The sequence below is a fragment of the Salvia splendens genome, chromosome 18, assembly GCF_004379255.2.
Source record: "Salvia splendens isolate huo1 chromosome 18, SspV2, whole genome shotgun sequence".
Lineage (NCBI taxonomy): Eukaryota > Viridiplantae > Streptophyta > Magnoliopsida > Lamiales > Lamiaceae > Salvia > Salvia splendens.
In genome coordinates, this window is record NC_056049.1 from 3,820,295 (window position 1) to 3,827,327 (window position 7,033).

Genomic DNA, 7,033 nt, shown 5'->3' on the forward strand with positions numbered 1-7,033 from the left:
AAATTCGTTTTGGTATTCATAGATGATGTACTCGTCTATTCGAGGAATGAGAAGGAATGCGAGGGGCACCTGCGAATCACTTTGGAGACGTTGAGGAGTGAGAAACTGTATGCCAAATTCAGCAAGTGTGAGTTTTGGCTTAAGGAAGTAAACTTCCTTGGTCACTGAAGAGAGGTAAATTTTGTTTCGAGTGTGCACAGAAATGGATCACTGCAAGCGCTTGGTCAAGACACCACGCTCCTTAAATCCACTAGAGCACAAGGTCTAGGAACTTAAGAGAACATAAAGTGCTTGGTCGTTGGACACACATCGACTCCCCTTCAAAAATTATAAAAAAATCCCTCAACCCGAATACTATGAATTAGTATAGGGAAGTGGGGTCGATCCCACAGAGATGGACTCGCAAAGTAGTGCTCAGAGACTTTGGACAGACAAATGGCTGCTGCCACGCAACAAAAGGGTTGAGAATTTTAAACTAACTCTAGACCTAGGCAGAAAATGTAAATGCTAGACCTAGGACATGTTAAACTTGTAAATTCAGACTTCGACAACAAGAAACATAACCACTTCCTAGACAGTGTAAACAGCTACCTAATCTAGCTAAACAGAATATGACTGAAAGTAGGGACCATAATTCCAAAAGTGGCAAGTACGGAAAGAACTGCAGATTAACAAACTCTGACGCTAGCTCGCAGCAAAATGCATCCTCTCTACCAAATTAAACTTGCAGATGAACAAAACAGAGCAAAAGCGAGATTCGAACAGAATATAGGGATTTGGTCGTCGTTATCTTGCTGCAACTCGGAAACACATCAGATCTGCGTACACTAGACGGAATGAAAGAAAATCACGTAAACTAAGCATGAAAATCAGATCGAAACTACTCAGATTCACGTCAGAATGCTTGATCCACTCCGGATCCAAGACATCCGAACCCAACAACCAACAAATCCAGCAAATCCAGCAAAATTCTTCCACAATCCAACTCCAATCTCCCAGATCTGACCATTAACCTGCAATAACTCAGTAAACAGCTGCGAAACGCATCCAACTCAGACAAATTAAAACTCCAAAATCTCAATAAGCGAAACGATCAAACCAGAAATCAACACAATCGCCATAACGGAAAATCAAACTTGCAATTAAACCAGAAACTTATTCGGTGAAAACAGCGAACCGAGCTTCGAACAACGAAGCTCGGCAGAGTAAGCAAAATGCGGAAAGCAGAAAGTAAATTGTTTCTTCGCTCCTAACAAGAGCGGTGTTACACCATATCGGAAGCTAAGGTAAAACCCGAACGTGCGAACTGAGATCTCCTCCAAGCTAGTATCAAGTGTGTGTGCGGAAAGTGAACTAAGCAACAGGCTGTGGTGAGGTCTCCCCCGGGAAGATCCCTCCAGCTTGCATGCTTGTGCCTTTTATAGATGCGGAAATAGCCCTTGAGTCTTCGTAGAAATCTCTATTCTACCCTTCAACTCTGGAGCTTCCTCCGTCGAGCAATTCTCTTCATAATCGTTCACTAAATCGCCAGTTCCTCGACCTTGTGATTTTTTGGTCTTCTTTCCTGGACCTGGCGAATTCCTTCACACACCTGGCTTAAAACGTGTGTTAGTCCCAGTAAAATCACGAATTAAATCCCTAGACCCATGCATGAAATTAGCCTTATCAAACTGCTCACACTTAAACCATGCTTGTCCTCAAGTATGAAAGACAAGAAAAAGAAATAAGGCGAATTTCAATGCACGGTCCCCCCAAGTACTATTCTACAAACAAAACAGACTCCTAGACCTAGACAACTTCAACACGAAACACATAAAAATCACAAAAGAAACGAAAACACATAAGCGCATAAACTGGTATTTTCCTAGCAGCCATCCCCACAAGTTTAAGGTCAATCCAAGCGTTTACAGCCTCAGATTCCTCCCCTTCCCTTCTTCTATCTAGTCGAGTTGTCAGTTCGTCAAGATAGCCTTCTGACTTCCCAATTGTTAGATTCACTCGATCACTCATTCCTCACCAGGGATGTTAGGATCGGATCGCTCTTAAGTTAGAGTTACTCCACTGATGCATCGGGTTATGAGAGTTTCTCCTTCCTACCGTCTCCTTTTTATTCCTGGGTCTGGTTACTACTGCTTCCTACCCTTAATTAAATTTTTTTTTTTTTTTTTTTCCTGGACTTCGTCCAGCTTATACCTCCGGTTTTATTATTTTAACTCCTCCCCTGGACTTCGTCCAGCTTATACCTCCTTTTTCCTGGACTTCGTCCAGCTTATACCTCCTTTTCCTGGACTTCGTCCAGCTTATACCTCCAGAAACCCTTTTTTTTTCCGTCAGACTCTTCTCCCTAAGCATTCAGTGGTAGCCCATTCTTTTTACAAGTTAGCTCAAAGTGTATAGGCTTATAACTCGCTCTTATAGTAGGGCTGCACAACTGGGTTATCTAAGGCATCCTCTATCGTTCTCACTTCATCCAACTGACTTTGATTTATTAAGAGAAAAGGATTCACAATTTAGCATGTATTTTCTCTTCAATTACTCTCCCTAAGGGGCTTTTTGCTATTTATTTTACCAGTTATGCAAACACGAAACCTAAAAAAAAATTCTACAAACTCCTAGACCTAACAGAATATGTACAAGACACTAACTGCACTAACTGCGTCCCCCCTCCCACTTCATTTATGCTTGTCCCCAAGCAATCCGCATGAAGTGGAAAGCAGGCCAGTTAGTGGCGACATGAAACACACTCAACAAAACACAAACTTTTCACACTTAGACCAAGCATTGGGCTAAGTGGGAGAAGGAACAACATACAACACATATATACAGAACCTAGCATGCTGGCAGGTAAAACAGAAATAAAACGAAAGAACTGTTAAATAAAAGAAAGAAAAAGTTACTTGGGTTTGAGGGGAAATTCAATTCGGTGTCTGGCCCCCGTGGGAGCCAAACTTTGGTGGCACCGTCGGCTGGGTCACCTTTGCTTTCTTCCTGGCCGGCATCTCCGGCTTCACTGGTCTGTCATCAGTAGGTCGGGGTATGGCTGTCCTCAGGACCACGGGTCTAGCGGAAGAGGGGGTGATGTGAGGCCTCGGGCCTTGTGATGGCTTCTGCGCGGACACACCTCCTGGACTTAGCGTTGTAATGTTGCCGCTAGACCCAGGAATAGTTTCTGATGCATCCGGGAACTTTTTGTGCAGCCATTTCAGCATGGTCGTCATCAAAGCAACACCCTCCGCCATCTTGTTGGTTTGCTCAGTGGACGAAGCCACCCAATCGGTGATACGTCCCCTCAGGACTGCGGCCTCTTCCCTGCTCTTTCCGAATTCCCTTCGGATCTCAGTCATTTCCTTGCGTACCCCGTCGATTCCTTTCCTTACCTCCTCAACCTCTTTCTGAACTCCTTGAACCATCAGCCTGACTTCGTCCTCAGTGGCTTGATCCTTTACCTCCACACCATCGGGTTCCTGCTTGACTTGTGCCTCTGACTTACCGACCTCATAAAAACACACCTCCTTCCCTCGGGCGATCAGCAACCCCTTGTTGATAAAAAAATCGAAATTGAAGACTTCCGGGGCTGAGCACATCTTTACTACACGGCAGGCCTTGCTGATTTTAATTACAATGTTGCGCTGCAAATAGGCCCCGAGAAGATGGCACGTGTACAGATGCCTGGACGGGTTGGAGGTGACTTGATGGCAGGCTTGGGCTAACCAATAGCCCAAATGAACTCGTACTCCTGTGGCCATGCACCACGTAAAGTAAAGGTCGGCGGTCGTCAGGGCGTTGTTGGCAGTGCCCATCAAGTTGTAGCTAACAAAAGTTTGGGCGAATCGCAGGACCCGATTTTCTATATTGTGTGCCTTCGAAAAACTTGTTTTAAATTGACCCACTCTTGAGTGAGTCAAGAACTCCCACGCACCTTGTGCCTGAAATCCTGGCGTCAACTTCGGCGGACCGACCATTCTGTCGTTCCACAGGCCCTCATCATCTTCTGTTCTCGATAGCAAGCCCATCCGCAGCGTCCACTCCCGGATACTCATCCTATGTTCTTCATTAAAAAGCCGGAAAGCTATGGAATCCGTATCCAAATCGGCGGTGGATTTGAACCGGAAGGTGGAAAAGAATTCACGGGCCGCGTCGACTGGAACTTCGAAAGTGCTGTGCTTTAGTAACCAATCAAAACCGATTGCATCTATATACCCCCTGAACTCATCGTTAGAGCTGATATGTTTGAGTTCCGCCGGGTGGTACATTTTTCCGGACTTCGCCACCTTTCCCTCAGCACTCTTTTCCTTGTATATGGCCACACGTTTTGGATCGTCAAATCTTCTCATATCGTCTAGCAGCTCTTTTGTAATCCAAATCTCCGTCGGCTCAAAGTTCAGTACATCCTCGTCTTGCTCCTCTTCTGAATCACTGGACCTGGCAGGATTCTCGGGCTCTGTGGCGTATGGTACCTTGGCGGGTAGAGGAAGTGGGGATTCAGTAGATTTCCCCCTCTCCTTCTCGGTCGAGGAGGAAGCAATTTGTTTCCCTTTCCTCTTCTTAGCCCTCGCGCGGCGCCCCTCTTCGTCACTCTCCCTTACACTCGGCCTGGGGGAGTCTTCCTGCGCAGACACGGCTGTCGCTAGGTCCAGTGTATCCTTTTCCTTTTGTTGGGCAGATACGTCAACGTCATCAAGAATACGTCGACGTGTCCGTCTCCTTGTTTCCCTAAGATTAAGCTGCGAATCGGCCTCCTCAGAGACCTCAGTTAAATCCACTATCATGGTGAGTCCTGCATCGACAGTTTCTTGAGCACCCTCAGAATCGAGTGCTCCACTTTCCTCCGCTAACAATGGGGTTGCCCCCGTGATATAAACAGGGGTTTCTAACCCCGTAAGATTTCCTTCAGGTTGGGCTTCAGTGCCCACAGATTTTTCGGGAGTCCTTCCCGCAATCAACATCTTCCTCAGTAAATTGGGCTTCATCGCCCCCAACTACGTCTAGGGTTTCCTTTTCGACATCCTTCTCAGAATTTAGGGCTTCTCCGCCCACTTGAACATCATCATCACCAACAACGGCATCCCTCTCAACAGACGCCTCCAGAACAGGGGTTTCCCCCTCAATCCTACTAACAGTAATAGCGGTGCCCTCAACTACCGCAACAAGAGCATCTACCCCCCCAACAACACTTTCCACCAAATTCACAGCAGAAATATCAAGTTTTACTCCCTCTGAAACACCATCACCTCCAAACTTTAAAACAGGGGTTTCCTTCTGAGAATCAGAACCTAACCTAGGTTCACTTACGGCCAATAACGTCAGTCCCGCGGCCAGATCTGTCTCTACTTCGCGAATCTCCGCAATGGGTGATCTTGGAACGGCGAGCACTGCATCGTCCTCCGGCCTGGTGGCGGTTTCTGGAACTGTGTCCTGGGCACAGGTGGTTTTCTTCTGGAATAACGGTAGCAGCCTCCGGTGCGGTTTCTTGTACAGCAGTGGGTGGTGTCTCGACAACCTCCGGTTGTGTCACGGTGGTTGTTGGAACGGCTGGCATGGGTTGTCCCATTGCAAACATCGCGAACGCTTGCATCGCTTTATCGGCCCCTCCGAACTTCTGAAATAGTTCATTCATGAACTCCGCCGCACTCTTCTCGGCGGATCCAGAAGCGCTGCTGGTTCCTTGTTGGTTATCCATGGTATTCTGCAGAAAATTTTGAAAAGAACTTGGGCGAAATTTTCAGATTAGGGTTAGAGAGATATTGAAATTTGGGGTTTTTGATTTGGGAGAGAGAATATTTGGAGAGAGAATGAGTAATGAAAAAAATAAAAAGGCCAAAACCGATCATAGTGTAGGCATTGGAGAGGACAGTTTCCTTTTGCAGGCGGGTGCAGGTGGTGACGCCAGCGACCGTACGCCTCCCCATAAAGTGCTCTTTGAAATCCGGACCGGTGTCAATTCCCTCCAAAACTCTTTTACCCCACAATTCCTTGCTCAAGTAAATTCCTTCTGCCAAAACACACTAAAAGAAAACATCAACTAAAAAAAAAACAAATATGAAACGCCAAACTCCCCGGGTCTAGGATATGACAGCATCAAAAACATTCCCGATGGGTCTGGTGTTTCGAAAATATTTTTGGAAGAATAAAATTTTTTATTTGTTTGGATTTTTCTTGATTTAAAGAAAGCAATTAAATATTTACAAAATTGTTGTCAAGTGTTCTCAAAATTTCCTGGATCAGGGTATGGTCAAACTTTTAATTACTAGACCCAGGAGATATTTTAAAAACACTTCCTTCCTAGACTGGTTAGGTGATATCAAAGAGTGCGCGTAGTGGCACTTCGTCCACTACACACAACTCTGAGCTATCCCTAAAGACCTTTATCCTATGTCCATTGACAAGAAAAGGTATGGAATTTGGTGCACTTCCCTGGATTTCAACTGCTCCGTTTGCTCGAAGTCCCATGATGATGTAAGGCCCAATCCATTTAGACTTTAACTTTCCAGGCATCAACTTGAGCTTGGATTGAAACAAAAGGACTTTCTGTCCTACCCTGAGTTCCTTGACCCGGAGATTTTTATCATGCCAAAGCTTAGTTTTTTCCTTATACCATATGGCAGATTCATAAGACTCAAGCCGTAACTCTTCCAGTTCCTGGAGCTGCATCTTTCTCTCTTCTTCACAAGCCTGCGGATTCATGTTGATCTCTTTGACCGCCCAGTATGCTCTGTGTTCGATTCCCACGGGTAAGTGGCACATTTTTCCGAATACCAACCTATATGGTGACATACCAATAGGTGTCTTATAAGCTGTCCTATAAGCCCATAATGCATCATCCAGCCTCTTACTCCAATCCTTCCTAGACGGGTTCACCGTTTTTTCGAGAATGGCCTTTATCTCCCTATTTGATATTTCTGCCTGGCCATTGGACTGAGGATGATAAGGTGTAGACAACCTGTGGTGGACTCCGTATTTCTTCATGAGAGCCTCTATTGTACGGTTCTTAAAATGGGTTCCTTGGTCTGAGATGACAGCCCTAGGGATCCCG